The 18,733-nt window shown below is 43.8% G+C and overlaps 1 protein-coding gene across 1 annotated transcript in view; it reads left to right on the top strand.

Annotated features, from left to right (window-relative positions):
- Positions 1–18,733, top strand: part of MDH1 (malate dehydrogenase 1) — a 73,932-nt gene that overhangs the window by 33,623 nt on the left and 21,576 nt on the right. The gene's annotated exons all lie outside the window — the stretch shown is intronic.

The following is an 18,733-nucleotide window of genomic DNA, read 5'->3' as shown; positions in this document are numbered from 1 at the left end:
ATAGATTTGGGTTCTAATATATGACCCTGTGAAATGACAAGTAGATGGTAATCCTTTACAGAAAACCCCAAACCACTCAAAATGCATATCTTGTTATAGAATAGTGGGATTTAATCCTGGCCATACACTAAGCAGCCTGAGCCAGCGCGCATGCGCTGCGAGACTTTTTGTAAGGGAGCTTCAAAATTGACCACACGTGTGTGTGTGTGGATTATTTTTGGGCCGAGGCTATTTGCCTTTGCGTGCATCTTTCTAAGAAAGACATCACGCAATTGGGCAAAGGTGGGTGCATGTCCCACCTTTGCTCCGCCCACAGCCTGTTGCTTTTGGTTACCCGCACAGGCACAATCTATTTTGAGTTATCGTGCCTAGACGCGTGCGTGATAATTCAAAACAGATGTCTCGCTGTGGCGCGTGCGCGCACCACTCGCGTGCTTGTTTTGTTGGTGACGTCTTTCTTTTTCACTCCGCTTATTCTTTAAATGTTTCAACATGGTGCGCTGTTTCAATCTCCATATTGAACTTGTTTGGAAATACTCACGGACGCATCTGACGAAGTTAAGAATTGACCCTATATGGATGCGGCTTCTGGTCCTTAGATCTACGGTATTTTGGCACTCTGCAGTGTATGTGTTTATACATAGTACGTAACGTATGTAATTTCACATATGGTCACGCGGAATAAAGTGGTTTCATATTTGTGATCGTGCAACACTTAATAGCATGCCACATTTCTTGTGATTTAGCCTCCGCTGTGTTTGTGTGCGCAGTACGCCTCATGACGATTTCCATTAATGGGTACTACTTTTTTTTTTTTTCCGTATTCGGATGCGGTGTCTTATTTCCATCATGCCGCATCTCTTAATGAGGAGCCTTTACTACGGTTAAGTGCACAATATGCAGTTTGTGATTGAGCACTGACTACGATCCTCACTACTGGGGATAGCCTTTAATTCAACTGCTGGGCACTTTGGTAACCCTAACTAAATATAGTGCGTTGCATCTGTGCTTGAATAGGTGATCTACACGTTTCTTAATATCGACTTGCTAATGGTGCTTTCACCTTTTTTAGGTCTGACTCTCATATTCAGCCCTCATATCGCCTCCCTCCCATTCCCACCCGTGTCAGTTTTCTTCCCTCGTTTCTCCCCCTGCCTTCATCCCTCTTCCTCCCACCCTTCGTTTGACCTCTCCACCATCTCATTCCCCCCCCCCACCCCACCCCACCTCTTGTTCTTATGTCAACCCTCTTGTCTTTTGCTACCCACCTCTCACCTGATCATTTCCTCCCCTCAAATCCTGCATGCCCTCTTACCCCTCCACTATAACACTTTCCCCAGCTTCATTTTCTCTGCCCCTCCCACCACTATTTTCTACACTTCTCCTCCAACTTCCTTCTGTGTTGCCTCTCCACCTTCCTTCTCTTTTCCCTTGGTCTCCCATTCTTCTCTTTTCCCTTGGTCTCCCATTCTTCTTTTTTTTTTTATTTTTTTTTTTATTAACCCCTCTCCACCACAGACTCTCTCCCCCCCCCCCCCCCCCCTCCTCTCATTCTCTTCGCTTCTCTTATACACTTTTCACCTTTGCCTCTCTACCAACCCTCTCCCTCATTTACACTTTAGCTTCTTGCATGTCCTACCAGGAGGTCTGCCTCCCTCCACCATCCCTTCTCTACCCCCTACTCCGCTTTCCCTCCTCTCCCCCTTCACCCCATCTATTCCTCTTTTCTAATACCTCTAAAGTCATCTAATGTACGATGCAATGGCTTTCTCATTATATAAACCACTGAATGTTATCTCGCTCAGCCCCCGCCCTTCCACACACACCTATTGCAGACTAACATTGGCTAAAATAGAAGTCAATGTAATAGCTCACGTCAGTCATACATATTTTAGGTGTGTTGCAAAGCACTTCATGACTCCATCCGGTACCTTCTGAGCGCTGATATCTACACTTATACATGTATTTCAGCATTACCAGTAAACCGTGGCACAGCAAGGAAAATTCCTCCCACTGCTACTGTTTGGTCGTAAAACAGGCCTGATTGGGGTGCTGTGGGCCCCTCCCGTGCCATTGCACCAGTGAAAGCCGCAAATTCGTTCAGTATTATGAATGCGCTCCGTCACTCTAATGGGGTTTCGTGATCTGGGGCTTGAGCTGTCGTGGGTGCAGGGGACTGCTACAGGATACAAGGCTATGGTGTGGTTCCCCCCCCCCCCCCCCCCCAAGAAAAAAAATTTTTTTTTATCAAAGCTCCAAGGTTGCCCTGTTGTGGGAAGCACTCTGACGCTGTTCATGGGTAACACCCTTTTATTGGTACAAGAGGCGCAGATGGAACATCAATCGCGTAGGCAGTTCAGCAACGTCCCAGAGCCTGACGCGTTTCGAAGTGTAGAAACCTTCCTCCTCAGAGGCAGAGACGTTCTGAAGGTGTGCTTTCTGTGGACTTGCCCCTTAAATTGCCAAATGGCCCGCCCTTGATGAGCCCCTCATGCCGTTCTGAGCAAGGGATGCTGGGTCATAAGTATGCCAGAAAACCCGGTCTGTATAGACCGCTCATCGCCATGAGCGAGGAATGCTGGGCCATGTAGTCCCTGACGAATTTGATCGCGTTGCACGTAATTTTACTGCCGCCAAATTCAAGCCCTCAGATGGGCCTCAATGTCCATGCCCCTCTTTAAATCCGTCACAACGTCCCCAATTGCAGGTAATCGGCGAAATTATCGAAAAAATTACAATTCCGTTTTTGGCCTTGGGGGATCTTTGAGGACTCCCTCAACATGGCTAGGTGCTTAGGAGCTGTCTAAACAGCCCCTTTACATGTTTTTGGCCTTTGTTTTTTAACCCCCTCTCAGACTGCGAGAGAGAAAATGGCGGCCGCCGCTTACTGGTTTCGACCGATTCGAATGTTTACTAAGATCTAACAGCCAATCAGAATCGCGCTCGGCGGCGTGCGCGTACGGTAAGCGCACCGTAAGCTGGCTCAGATATATATATTGATTTTAAAGGCTATTTTCTCAGAATCTACTGAACAGATTTACACCAAACCTACAAAAGGCACTTCCTTGACCTGTAGACTACCTCTCTGCCAAATTTCAAGGAACTCTGTTCAGCCATTCGGGCTGTAGCTGTGTCTAAAGGTCCTATGGAAAAATGCATGGGAAAAACGCGTTTTGGGACCCCCCTTTTATCTCAGCCCCCGCTTGACGAATCCCCCCCCGAGACTTTCAGGGTAGGAGCGGAGCGTAGCGCCCCATTAGTTTTGAAAATTTCGCGAGGATTCGTCGACCGGCGCCAAAGTTATTCCAAATAGAATGTTGCGGTTTTCCTATGGAAACAGGGTCCTAACTAGAACTACCTACTGGCGACCGCCAGTAGGTAATAGATAGAGATATATATATATAGATGTGTGTGTGTGTGTGTGTGTATATGTATATATATATATATATATTATCTACTGGCGGTCGCCAGTAGATAGTTATAGTTAGGACCCTGTTTCCATAGGAAATCCGCAACATTCTATTTGGAATAACTTTGGCGGCGGTCGATGAATCCTCGCGAAATTTTCAAAATAGGTGGGGCGCTACGCTCCGCTCCTACCCTGAAAGTCTCGGGGGGATTCGTCAAGCGGGGGCTGAGAAAAAAGGGGGGTCCCAAAACGCGTTTTTCCCATGCATTTTTCCATAGGACCTTTAGACACAGCTAAAGCCCGAACGGCTGAACAGAGTTACTTGAAATTTGGCAGAGAGGTAGTCCTCAGGTCAAGGAAGTGCCTTTTGTAGGTCTGGTGTAAATCTGTCCAGTAGTTCCTGAGAAAATAGCATTTAAATCAATATATATATGTGGGCGGAGCCTAACCACACATCTCATCCTGAGATCTGATTGGCTGTCAGCACTTCATCCAAGAAGTGTTGGCAGCCATCTTGGGACCAATATACATGATAGCACCTCATTAAAAAGCATTGCAGTTAATAGAAGATTTTAAGACTTTAGTTACATTATAAATCATTTGTTGATGGTACCATACTCATTTTAGGAATTGTGGTATGTTCTAAGGTGATTTCACCATGTGAAAAAGCCTTCTGCTGGGATATCATGATTGAGAGAAAAATATTTTCTCATGCTTTTACCACAGAGGTTTGGAAGGTGATCTATAAGCTAAACTGAGAGCTTATTTTCTGTAAATTCACATTATCTTTCTCAGTCATGTGAGAATGAAGTCTGACATTCTCAGTAAAACATGTACATCCAACAAGGGCAGAGACTGTCAGTTGATTCCTTTGTGTTCTACTGCAGCTTTCCAGAGTGTTCCAAAGAACTACTAGAGCGCTAACCGTCCTACTTATGATAAATGTATGACACACCTGAAGCCATCTTGCTTGGATTAAAGTGGTAACTCTTAAAACATTTAATTTAAAAAGGAACAAAATGAGGGGGTTCATTTTTCCATAAAAAGTATGATTAGTGCTGCAGAAAGAAAAATTAGGGCACATTTTGAGTGACTTCTCAAATCCTGGCATGCAGACTGAAACATGCACTTTCAATACCAGCAGCAGTTTTCCCTGGTGAGCAGTAGCTTTACTACAGTGATCTAATGAGCAAAAAGAGTGCTAACATTCTGATTTTATGGCAAATGTGTGACACATTTGAATGCCTTCTTGATGGAATCAAAGTAAAAAACTGAAAGTATTTCCTACTGAGGAGACTGCAGTAAATGAGGAAATTAGGAAACTTCATAACAAATAAGTCTCCCAAGATGGCCACCAGAGACAAAAGAGCCCAAATGTAGCCCAAATATCACCCAGATGTAGCCCAAGTATAGCCCAATGACAGAATGTCCAAGAATGTTCTTAAAAACAACTAGAGCACTTACTGTCTTCATTATGACAAAAGTATGGCACACCTGAAGCCATCTTGATTGGAATAAACTGGTAACACTTAAAACATTTAATTTAAAAAGGAACACAATGAGGGGGTTCATTTTGCCATAGAAATTATGATTAATGCTGAAGAAAGAAAATGAGGGCACGTTTTGAGTGACTTCTCAAATCCTCTTCTATTTCATTAAAAAATTCTGACATGCAGACTGAAACATGCACTTTTAATACCAGGAGCAGACTTCCATGGTGAACAGTAGTTTTACTACAGTGATCTAATGAGCAACTAGAGTGCTAACATTCAGAATTCATGGCAAATGTGTGACATATCTGAATACCTTCATGATGGAATCAAAGTAAAAAACTGAAAGCATTTCCGACTGAGGAGACTGCAGTACATGAGGAAATTAGGAAACTTCATAACAAATAAATCTCCCAAGATGGCCACCGGAGACAAAAGAGCCCAAATGTAGCCCAAAATCACCCAGATATAGCCCAAATATAGCCCAATGACAGAAGTGTGCAAAACACTTATTATTTTGTGTTTTTGCAGTGTTATATAGTGCAGACTTGTCAGGTATTGGAGTGCTTTACATGAGCATTGGTTACATCACACAAGAACAAATTCATTTTGGTTGTAGACATGGGGAGACTAAGTGATTTGACCAGAATCACAGAATGTCGAGCTGAAGCAGAAACTTCAACCTGGTTCCCCAGTTGCAAAGTCTGCAGTTCTGGAAGTAACACCACATCCTCTCCCCTAAGTGCAACATTTAATCAAGTTGTCAACTAGATAAAAAAACATAAAGATAACAAATAATTTAAAAGTGCTTTGTCGCTATTTGAAAACTCAGAAAATATGTCCTTATTTTAGTCTTTTAGAGCACTAACCATAATTTTGATGCCAATAAGACCCTCTCATATATGTAATTTCTAAAGGAATGCTCTAGGTGTTACAGTTTTGATTACATCAAGATGATGTCAGGCGTTCCACACTTTTGTAATAAATATAGAATGTTAGCAATCTAGTTGTTCATTAGGATACTGTTGAGAGGCAGAGGCCAGGGGCACGGGCTCTGAAAATTGAAGGCAGGTAGGAGGGTGCAAAGGCAACAATTTAACCACACTGAGCAGGCAGGAAGGGCCGTGGAAGCACAACAGACTATGGAGGGCAGTGGAAAGGGGGGCAGGGGCAACAAACCAACAATACAGGACTTGCAAGAGAGGCTGTTGGAGGGAAGATCTATTACGGGTCAAGGAAGCTAGGGGCGGTCCCCAGAGCCCCGGGAGCCACCACAGAACTGAGCAGGAGAGTGAGTCAGGGACAAAAGGGGCACCTTAATTTGAGCCGGGGTGCCTAGGAACGCTTGCTCCAAAAATGAAGAAAACAGACATATGAGACATGGAATTGGAGGCAGAATACAATGGCAGTTTAATGAGAAGATGCAACTTCAAAGAAACCGCAGAATAGAGACATAAAGTACAAAATACAGAATCCAGATAATCATACAGCTGTCATGATATTCTCTGTATCTCAATTAATGGACTGACAGAGAGAGAGAGAAAACACATCTATAAATGCATCATGAGAAACAAGTTACACCAAGGAAAATGTTACCTAGGGACACTCACATTTACTCTTAGAGCAAGCATTCCTGCAATTACAATACAACATCTTTTAAATGCAAAAGTAAAGAGAACAATGGTTAAACATAACATGACATTTCATATAGGTAAAATAGAATAAGATACTTCAAGCAAAGCAGAGCAAGACATTTTAAGCAAAGGAAGACAAGAGCTCCCAGTTCTTGGGGAAAACCTGCACAGCCTGTTAACCTACATACAGACGGCGAGGTTGTCCGTCGATATCTGTGGGTGCTCCCTTTTTATATCATTTTGTGGGCTCCTTTGCACGCTACATCTACCTACGTATGCTACCCAAAAGCTTCGTCTGCAGATTTTACCAGACATTTCGTCATTTACCCACTTAATGCTGACAATGAACTGGGTGAAAAGGTCAGTCTCTCAGGCCAATCGCTTATCGTAAGTTCCATAGAGCAAGCAGAAAATAATGGGTATTGTACAGGAATTCAATATATTCATGTATAAAATCTCCTCAGTTCTCCTAACTTGACGCTCTGCGGTTGCCACTTCCTTAAAAGCGGGAAACCTGCCCAGGAAGCAAGTACCAGTCCAGGATGCAGCCTACTGTATGTCGACAGCTTCAGGGGGATGTTGAACTTTGATACCGAGCACGGAGCACTCGGGTAGGGTGGGGGCTACTAGTTTGGAGCAGAAGGCCTCGCAGACCTGCCTTCAGACTGCTATACACTAAAATTGCAGAGCTATGGTCAATTTAACAAAGAGGCCTACATATTGAACAGAAGGGCCTACACAGGGGTTTTATGCTGGCTGAGTGGTAAGGATGTCTCAGGATAATTATATAGCAACACAGGACCCGCTGGTCAATTTAATACGGCCTACAAATGCGGCTGGCAGGGCAAGGACAAGGGTCTCATACTTCAGGTGTGGACAGAACGGGCCAGGGGCCCCCTGTGATACAAAATCTACCCTCCTTCAAGGCTGTGGCAATGTAATAGACCATTGTGGGCAGAAGGAAGAGGCAATGGTAGTACAACCATACATGCCAACAGACCCGATTCAGCCAGGAAACGTCCAATGTTTTTAAGCTCAAATGGGCTTTATTTGATCTGTCTCCTGTCTACAATATCCTCTTTTTCAATGTAACTCAAAGGGGAAAATCAATACCCCAGTTTTTTTTCAAAATCTCCCTCTTACCAAGTTCAAAATGTTCGCAAGTATGGTACATTGGATCATGGAAGGAAATGGGATAGGGACATGGACTTGGATAACAGAGGACAGGAGAGACATGGAGAGGTGCACCAAACTGACCCTGCAGGGCAGGCATCAGGGTTTGTAGCAGCACAATACACCACACAGCGCATGCAGGACTGGAGTGCAGCACAACAATCCATAGAAAGCAAGAGGGAGGGGACAGGACCATGCACATGGACAACAGAGAACAGAGGGGAAAGAGGCAATGGTAGCTAGCTGACCATAATGGACAGACAGGAGAGAAGGCTGCAGCATAACAGACCATAAAGGGCAGGAGGGACGGATCAGGGGCATTACAATGGAACAGACAAGCCAGGAGGGAGGGAGTAGGGGTCTGCACATGTAAACAGAGGGCTGGGGGCAAGGGGGCAGGGCAGGAGCAGCAAGATGGCCATGGAGGTCAGGCAGGAAGGGCACTAGAAGCAAGACACAACATGAAGAGCAACAGTGAGACTGTGATGGCATACACACAGACCATGGAGGGAAGGTGGGAGGGGGTCAGGGGCAGCTAACTGACCACACAGGGAAGGTGGGAGGGGCCATGGCAGCACAGAAGACCATGCATGGCAAGTGGGAGGGTTAGTGGCAGCACAATGGCTATGATGGGCAAGAAGGAGGGTGCAGGGGCATGCACAAAGGACGATGGAGGATAGAAGGGAGGGTCAGGACCTGTGCACAGACAAGAAAGTTCAGGGGAAGGGGCCTCACAACAGACCACACGGGGCAGGCAGGAGGAGCAGTTGCAGCACAACAGACCAGGGAGGGCAGAAGGGTGTGGCAGTACAATGGACCATGTAGGACAGGAGGAAGAGGATAGAGGCATGGCATGTGGACAGGCAGGGTGGAGGTGGCAGGGACAGGTTACAGTCATCTGACAATGCTAGGCAGGTGGGAGGGGAGTGGCAGCTCAACAGAACACTCAGAGTAGATAGGAGTGGCAGGTCCATGGGACATGGTGGGCAAAAAGGATGGAGCAGGGGCATGCACAAAGACATCGGAGGGCAGGGGGAAGGAGAATAGGGGCAGCAAGCTAAGCACAGAGTTTAAGCAGGAGGTCAATGATGGGGCATAGAATTGGGCAATGGAGGGCAGGAGGAGTGGACTGATACATCATACTAAATTGAGGGCAGTGGCAGCACATCAGACCATGCATGGCAGGAGGGAGGAGGCTAGTCCATGGATTCACACAACAGAGGATAGGGAGGAGGGGGATGGGGCAGCAAGCTAACTGTTCAGAGAAGGCGGGTATTAGAAACTTTATTGTTTTTAAAACATTTTGTCAGTGCAAACTACTTAAAATATGAACAAGTATGCAGCATAATCTCACTTTTATTCAGGAAGAAGAAGACGTTAGTGACTGTGACTCCGGGCTCACTTGGCAAAAACACCCCCTGACCCTCCACCCCCTATCGCAAAATGTAATGCCCGTGAAAAGGGTAGGTGAACACAGTGTTATATAGAACATAGTCCTGAGAGCACGATTGAAAATGAAAACTAGATATAGTGTATGGTATAAACTATGCACCAAAAAGTGTGATATAAGATGAACCAGGCGTGAAATTTAATATGCAATACATTGTGCGCAATGACAGATTCATTGGAGAGCGCGAGATAGCACAGGCACTAGCGCGTGCTATGCGATATGCGCCTTAGAGTGTAATATGCACAGGGCAGTGTTGTGTAACCTAACTAGTCTCTAAAGTTGTAATATAAAATATGTGCTGGGGAGTGTAACGTTGCATATGCACTGTGACAAAGATATGGATCCCAAATTGTAATATGTATGGCATAGCACTGTGCGTTATAACAGGCATCGAGGAAGGCACGTTAGATGGGGCAATATAACCCGTGCGAAGACAAGTGTGGCATGACATTTTCACGGGGTGGTGTTACAGTGCACATGGGCTAGAGAGTGTCATAGCATATGCACTAGCTAGTGGAATACAATACAGTGGTGTGTGGCACTCGGCAGGCAATGGTGGGTGTAACACAGCATTGGGCTCTGTCAGGAGCGCGCTGTGACTCGCAAGTGATGTTCGTCCCCTTTCCAGAGAGTAAAATAAAAAGTATTACACATCCGGCAGTGGATGTGTGTTTTATTAACTGTGAGGGGGGTTTCTTGCATAGTTTTGGTCGAATTTTTGTCGAATCCCCTTTGAATGGCTTGGTGTGCATGTGTATTAAATGTGCCCGTCAATAGCTACCCATGTTTGTATAAATAAACGACAAGGGTGTCTACCGGGATTAGGTACGGTAGAGCATCAGACATGTCAGAGCTTCACTAGTGGTGTAAATACATTCCACGTGGATTAATTGCATGCATAGTCGCCTTTTAATGAATATCACGCAAATCGTCATGGTGATAGGTACGTACGGTTTGTCCAGCATGTCCTAGGTGTGTCTATAAATATATATTTTTTAAAAATAATAAAAAACAGTGGCCGGCCCTGGGGATTGGGGTCAAAAAAATATAATTAGGAGACAGGCCCTGGGGGATGGGGTCATCAGGGCCAATAAATTAGAATAAGAAGAGGAACCACACAGCCCCCCTTCTTAAAAAAATAAAATAAATAAAAGACTGGCATCGTGCCGGAGGCCATGCCCCCTCCATGCAGCACTCTGCAAACGCGCCCCCAACAGGCATCTCCAGTATGCGCCAGGGAGCTGCGCTGCAGACAGGTGTTCTGAGGCCAAGCCCCTTTTTACACCTCTCTGCAACGCAGCTCTGTGGCGCTTACTGGAGGTACCTAGTGGTCTAGTGTGACCCTAGGGACCCTTAGGATTCAAGGGGACTTAATCTCTCAACTTAGAACAGCCACAGGGCGCGTTTACACAGTGGTGAAGGGAGGGGACGGGGCCTGAGGTGACGTGTGCAAACACGCACCATGGCACGTTTTAAATTGGGGATATAATTTCCCTTCAATACTGAGGGCCCCTGGGGGCTAACTAGCCCACCAAGTGCTTCCAGTAAGCGCCACTGAGCTGCATTGCAGAGAGGTGGTCCAGGCCGTGCCACTTTTTACACCTCTCTGCAACGCAGCTCTGTGGCACTTACTGGAGGTACCTAGTGGGCTAGTTGGACCCTAGGGACCCTCAGGACTCAAATGAACTTAATCTCCCAACTAAAAACGGACACAGGGCGTGTTTACACAATGGTGAAAGGAGGGGACGGGGCCTGAGTTAACGTGTGCAAAAACGCCCTGTGGCCTGTTTTAAGAGGTAGTTTTAATCCCCATGCCCTATTATATACTAGGGGCTTATAGAGGAGGTAAGGCTAATCACAGGGGGACCCCAACGCATAATGTTCCCTAGTGTATGTAGGTGTTTTCACTGTATTCTAAGTGTCTTTTAACATAGCACTGGCTCTAGGACTGGTTAGTCAGACTCAGTTACCACCAGTATCCGTCTGAAAAAGTTGAGGGTACAGGATGATTTTGCAACAAGGCTTCTTTCTGCTCTTCTTTTTGTTCTTTCTGCACGTTATCCTTCTTCCTGCACTTATCTTCGTATTTGAGGACTTCTGTTGCTTCTTTCTGCACTTCTTTTGTTTCTTTCTGTGCATTTTTTCTTCTTTCTTCACATGTCCTATCTCTGTAGGCATAGTTAGAAATTAGCATTTAAAAAACCTTTGAAATTAACAGAAAAAACCATAGGTTTCAGGCACGTTATAGTTAGGAATTAGCATTTAAAAAACCTCAGAAATTCACTGAAAAAACCATAGGTTTCAGGGGTGTTATAGTTAGCTGGACTTTTCACTTGTACAAAACCATTGAAATTCCCCCGTTATAGTTAGTTCAGCTAACTATAACTCGCGCGCCCGCAATGCACTGCTGATGACGTCACATATTACATCACTCATGACATGGTCAGCGACATCACTCATGACATCACTGATGACATCTCAAATGACATCACTGATGACATCACTGATGACATCATCCTTGTGATAGAGTGGCAGACCTCCTCTCACCCTAATATAACCTTTGATACACACATTCAAAAATAGAGACTACAATTTTCAAAACAATGGACATACCAATACCAGTTACAACAACCTCTTCAGTAATTCTAAGATCCACATACACATCCACTCATTCACCAACAGTCCTATACAGTCACTCATACATGTACTCACTCATCATATGTACTCATACACCTATACATCCTGTTACACAATGCCACTCATCCATAGAGTTACTCACACACATAGTCACTCATGCTAATAAAGAATCAAACATACATTTACTTGCATATACAGTTATACACACACCACCACACTTACTTCTACGGAAACTTACACATACTTAGTCTTTTAAACAATCACTTATAGAAACACATACTTATTCATACAGGAACTCTTTCAATCTCTCACTCTCACATATACTCACATATATACACCAATAGTCACATATACTAGTTTAAAACATATGTAGTTACTCATAAAGACACTATTGAGACAGTCATTCACTCACTAACACACCCATACACACACTCATCCACCCATACAGTCCTGCACACATGCTGTCTTCAACACATACAAACAGTGAGTCACTCATTCATGCACCTATGCACTACATAATACCCCCACCGAACCATGCAGACACTCAGACTGATACTCAAAAAACCAACTAATAACCTATATAGACACCCATGTAGCTACTCACCAACCCATGCAGCCACTTATACACAAAGTGAGAGACTGATACAGATATTTACATATTTAAACATTACTCACTAAGCCATGTATTCACTATGATACACTTAATCAGTCAGTTACACAATCAATTTTTCAAAAACAAATCATCCATTTAGACACTAATATACCCATTTATTCTTCCATCGACCTTGAGATATACATATATAAAACATATTTAATTTTCAGAATAACACACATTCACTGGATGATGTCATCAGTGATGTCATCAGTGATGTCATTTGAGATGTCATCAGTGATGTCATGAGTGATGTCGCTGACCATGTCATGAGTGATGTAATATGTGACGTCATCAGCAGTGCATTGCGGGCGCGCGAGTTATAGTTAGCTGAACTAACTATAACGGGGGAATTTCAATGGTTTTGTACAAGTGAAAAGTCCAGCTAACTATAACACCCCTGAAACCTATGGTTTTTTCAGTGAATATATATATACACACACACACATATATATATATATTCACTGAAAAAACCATAGGTTTCAGGGGCGTTATAGTTAGCTGGACTTTTCACTCGTACAAAACCATTGAAATTACCCCGTTATAGTTAGTTCAGCTAACTTTAATTCGTGCGCCCGCAATGCACTGCTGATGACGTCACATATTACATCACTCATGACATGGTCAGTGACATCACTCATGACATCACTGATGACATCTCAAATGACATCACTGATGACATCACTGATGACAGTATGTCTGTATGGTTCGGTGGGGGTATTACGTAGTGCATAGGTGCATGAATGAGTGACTCACTGTTTGTATGTGTTAAAGACAGCATGTGTGCAGGACTGTATGGGTGGATGAGTGTGTGCATGGGTGTGTTAGTAAGTGAATGACTGTCTTTATGAGTAACTACATATGTTTTAAACTAGTATATGTGACTATTGGTGTATATAAGTGAGTATATGTGAGAGTGAGAGATTGGAAGAGTTCCTGTATGAATAAGTATGTGTTTCTATAAGTGATTGTTTAAAAGACTAAGTATGTGTAAGTTTCTGTAGAAGTAAGTGTGGTGGTGTGTGTGTATAACTATATGCAAGTAAATGGATGTTTGATTCTTTATTAACATGAGTGACTATGTGTGTGAGTAACTCTATGGATGAGTGGTGTTGTGTAACAGGATGTATAGGTGTACATATGATGAGTGAGTACATGTATGAGGGACTGTATAGGACTGTTGGTGAATGAGTGGATGTGTATGTGGATCTTAGAATTACTGAATAGGTTGTGGTAACTGGTATTGGTATGTCCATTATTTTGAAAATGTTAGTTTCTATTTTTGAATGTGTGTATCAAAGGTTATATTAGGGGGAGAGGAGGTCTGCCACTCTATCACAAGGATGATGTCATCAGTGATGTCATCAGTGATGTCATTTGAGATGTCATCAGTGATGTCATGAGTGATGTCACTGACAATGTCATGAGTGATGTAATATGTGACATCATCAGCAGTGCATTGCGGGCGCGCGAGTTATAGTTAGCTGAACTATCTTTAACGGGGGAATTTCAATGGTTTTGTACGAGTGATAAGTCCAGCTAACTATAACGCCCCTGAAACCTATGGTTTTTTCAGTGAATATATATATATATATATCTTTTTATATATATTTTTTTTTATAAGGTTGTTCAGTTGTACATCTTAATTATAGAAAAGGTAACAATATGTCAACACTTTTTACTATAACTTTGCTACACACAAGCCACACTTATCTACAACATAGCTTAAACATATTAGCAAAGCCAATGGGTCTAGCTATACACTTACAAGGTCCCAAAGGCGAGACCTATTGGCTATGCCAAAGCTTGTGTTTTTGTACTAGCTAGCCAAGATTAAACATTTCGGCCTCTTCTGCATAGCCAAGACATCCTTCGGAAGCTTGGTAACTCCGAGGCATCCGGCTGGACCAAGTATTTAGACACCAGTTTATTTCTCCCCCCTCCCCAATAAACCATGAAGGTACAGAAAAACTGGATTATAATATCTGACCAGTTCTGGATGCCATAGTGGATCTGAATCTTTTTCCAGCTATAGAAAAGAGGCAGTTGAACTCTGAGTCTGGAACTTAATAGAACCATGTGAAGGGTTCACACCTCTTTACTAGTCTTAAATATTCGTGTGATGCTTCTTATTTCTCAAATCTACTAAACCTTGAATTGAATTTGCTACTTTGCAAAAACCTGGCAGATAACTCTCTACCAAGGGATTCAACTTTGAGTCTACTGTCTAATGGACTGTTGAGTGTTTATTTTCAGCAGAATTCAAAAGAACCTTGCTCTTTAGAAAAGTCTCTTAATGGAACAGTGTTTTGCGTGAAACTCTGAACGTCAGAAGTTCAAGGACTACCATTTCTCTGGCCACCTTCCTCTAGTTGAGAGTTAGACACTTGCCTCTGAAAATCTGCAGTATCTTTGGAACCCAAATCTTGTGACTGACATCCAATACTATATCTGGTGCGGAAATTAAAGTGACTTGAGCACACCAAGCGTTCATGTTGCCCAACCACCACTGAATCTTCATAATGCAATAAAATCTATATATAAAGCACTCCTGCATGAAGTCGTCTAGGTGACTGGACCAGTTGAGAAAGGAAAGGGGAGAGCGAAAGACCTACCTGTAGGAGAAATTTTAATCTTACAAGAGCAGTGAAAGCCTATTAGCTAAACTGCCATGTTTTAAGCACTCCCTTTAAAAGGAAGCAGCCCAGTGGAGTGTTTAACATGAGGGGGGAAGAGCATTTCCGAGTTTGGAGGTGCAGATTACAAAGCTTCTGCCACCCCAATTTGCTATTCTAAATCTTGGAACTACTACAAGATTAGCCGACTAGTATCTTAAAGATCTGGGGGGGAAGAAGCATATCAGCTGAACTTTTGTTTTGAAGGTAGTCCGCCTTCCTATTCTTGACACCTATCCTGTTTATAAGCAAGGTCCTTCTTTGGATAATTTTGAGAATCTGATGATGGCTTAGATGGACGAGTCCAGGAGTGCTATCCTGATTTAAAGATGCTAAAAGGTCCAGTACTGTAGCCAACAGTCGCAGAAAGATAAAAGATCGTTAAATAGATGATCGCTGTTCCTTGGTAGCTGTCCATAAGTTTATACTGGTCAGTGCTGCTCCTGTCAAATCCGTACAAAAGGGGGTGGTGATGGACGGAGCATCAGAACCAATCAAACACTCACACCCAGTCAACAGATCTGGGTTTGATCCATCACCGTTCTTTAGCCCACTCTGCCACCCCAGTTCAGACATGGCCATATGCAAATCAGTCTGACCCTGTGCCTCATGGGAACAGTCCAGCCCGAACTGCCAAGCCATGCCTTCCCTGGACCGGAAACAAGCTTCCTAGGACCGGTTTCTGGCATTTCAGCCAGGCTTGCTTGAATCCAGTGGCAAAGTGAGCAAGGGACTCACGTCTGAGCATACCTGTCAAATCCAGTATGTCTTTCATGGAGGGATTGTCATATCTCAAGTATACAGGCATGCTGCGAAGTGGAGAATTGAGACTGCTCTTTAACAGAACTAGCAGAGTAACTGTGCCACTGATTCTGCTACTAATGCTTTCTTACTTTCGAATAGGTTTGACTGATCACATACTTTAAAGCCATTCTCTAACTGAATAAAAAAATATTATAAACTGCTGTACATTTTACCTGGCTACTTCATCCTTGTCTTCCTCACACACTGTGGGCCAACATAGGGGCTGACCCTCTAGCTCATATATAGCAACAGTGAATGCTTTACATTTTCATTCATTGTAATAGTGTAAAGCTAACTGATCTCCAATTGGAAGCTAATTAGTTTCAGTTCAAGAAAGTCCGAAAAATGCAATCGTTCAGACCTGCTTTCAACTAACACGATTGTCCTCCTGGGAGCCATTGACGAATGCTGGGTATAGGCTTCACCCTACGCATCCGACTGGACTCTTCACTCCATGTTACAGCACTCTGGAGTGTAATGCTTTATAGAACTTGTACCTAGGGGCCCAAATCGCCTTGATTTGGTTATTACTCAACACCCCCCCCCCCTTATTTACCCCAGACAAAAAGTTAGCAATTCAAATAAGGATAAAGGGAACCGTAGTTGTCTACGTCCAGCAAGACCTTGTAGTTACATCTGCCAAATCCTGACACTTAATTGAGTACTACTAATTGTTTACTGGTAACATTTCTCTATAAAAGTTTTTCGTCTTTCTGTGTTTATTTAAAGTTTGAGATGCATCATGTTGTTTTCCAAAACTCAACATCAGTTTGACTAGTTTGTGAGAAATGCTGTGTCTCCTAAAGGGCAATTTGTGTGTTTTAGAAGGCAGGCTGGTGCCCGAGTTAGCCTTGAAACTGGTTATCTCTGTGACCTTTCGGCCATCCACTAGATCGGAGTCTAGAGACACCATCCCCTCAGCAGCGCCTCTGGACACAGACTGTCTGCGGCTCCTGCAAATCAGACCGCATAGATGACCAAGCTAGCAAGTCGTTGTCAAGCTTTTCATACCTTCGTACAGGTTTCATCCGTGCCCCCTCCGCAGTTGCCCATTCACACCTCACAACCAGGCCTTACAGGTGGTGGGGGAGGGGGGGGGGGGTGCATATTTAAGCTGTGTGATCTAATCCACAGACCTATCGCCCTAAGAGGATAATCTGAGGCAGATTAGAATAAACCACCATAAATATGGACTAGACCAGATCAATAGCTATATCAATCTTCACTAAATAAAGCCCCATCTTGTGTGAACTATTAGTACAAAGTGGCCTCTGATACCCATGTGGGTAAATGGGAGCAAGTCTCCCTAGGGTGATAAGGATGCGGTACTATACAACTAGAATATGACACGAGTGCCAAGTACAGCTGCTTTCCTAAGCAGTCTGTTGGATTTAGGGCACTATATACTGGAGGAAGAGTGGATGAGTCAAGAGTGCCGACACAAAGATGAAAGGCTGAGGAAGGCAAGGCCACTCGTGTTTTACTCGATGACAAATAGTCTTTTTATAAAATACTGTTGGTTTGTACTGGTGCGCTCTGGATAAAATGCAAATTTAGGAGGGGGGCATTTTCTTCTAGCGTGGAAACTTGAAGGTTTAATCATCAGTAAATGCAAGGAAACTTTTTTTTTTTTTTTTTTTTTTTTTTTAATAATCAATTCTGCTGATTTTTGAAAAAACAGTACAGCACATTTTAGCAACGCAGTTAGACTGTAAGAAAAGTCAATATTGTAATGACCTACATTGCCACACGCCACCCCACGTTATAAACCAGTTTAGACCAAGAGCTGGGAGATTCAACTATCCAACCATTTGCCCCATATTTTACAGTGTTTGGTTGGGCATCCCCTGGCCTCATATAATGGTTTTTCCTGCGCTGCCCCCCAGTCCACTTCCCTGCGCCATTTGGTTATGCTTGGAGGGGCAGGATTCTTCCATGACGCTGCGATGTCTCGCTGGATAACATGATGGCAGTGCCCAAGAAAAGTTTGTGTGCTCTAGACCCGTCCAACCCATCAGTGACCCCCCCCCCCCCCCCCCAGTAGTATGTTCAAGGGGTTGTGCGGGACCGCCCACCCACCCCAGGACTTCAGTGAGGTGCAATTCCCAGTACGGGGCGAGTAGGGGGCAAGTCCACACCATATGATAGAAGTTTGCCAGTTCTACCCCACAACGTATACAAGATGGGTTTGGTGTTAGGCCTGCCCTATGGAGGTGGTCAGGAGTAAGGTAGGTGTGAAGATGGTAGTATAGCTGTACCAAGTGGGGCCTAGCTGAGGCAGTGATGGTTTTGCGAGCCATCAAGGCATCTCTCCAGTCATCGTCTTCTAGGGTATCCAGCCAAGTCTCCCATTGATTCCTGAGCGAGTCTAGGGCGGTGGGGCTGTTCGTTAAGGAATGGTAAATGCGTGATACCCCACCCTTCACCAGGTGCCCATTGTGATTTGTGCTTCTAAGGGACTGTTATGGGAGCGAAAAATGCAAAGAAAACCTACCAAAGCGTTTTAGTGCCTTCAAACTTTTTTATGAAACTGATAATCAAAGCCAATAGTGGTGGTAACTGGACTCAAGACTTTAAAAATGCAGAGTAAGTCTTCAGCGTTGCGACTTGTGGTCGCTGGTACCTGCTTCATTATAGAAGCGGACATTAATGGCTTTGTTTTCAATCCACATTTAGTTGCGTATAAAAGTGTAAATAGTTAATGGTGCCAGTGAATAGTGTCATACATGTTGGCTAATATCTTACCATAAAATCCATTTTAATGGCAATGAAAAGGGTCCTTGACTGATTGCATCTGACGACTTCATAA

Source organism: Triturus cristatus, chromosome 6 (assembly GCF_964204655.1).
Source record: "Triturus cristatus chromosome 6, aTriCri1.1, whole genome shotgun sequence".
NCBI lineage: Eukaryota > Metazoa > Chordata > Amphibia > Caudata > Salamandridae > Triturus > Triturus cristatus.
This window is presented reverse-complemented; position numbering and strand designations above follow the sequence as displayed.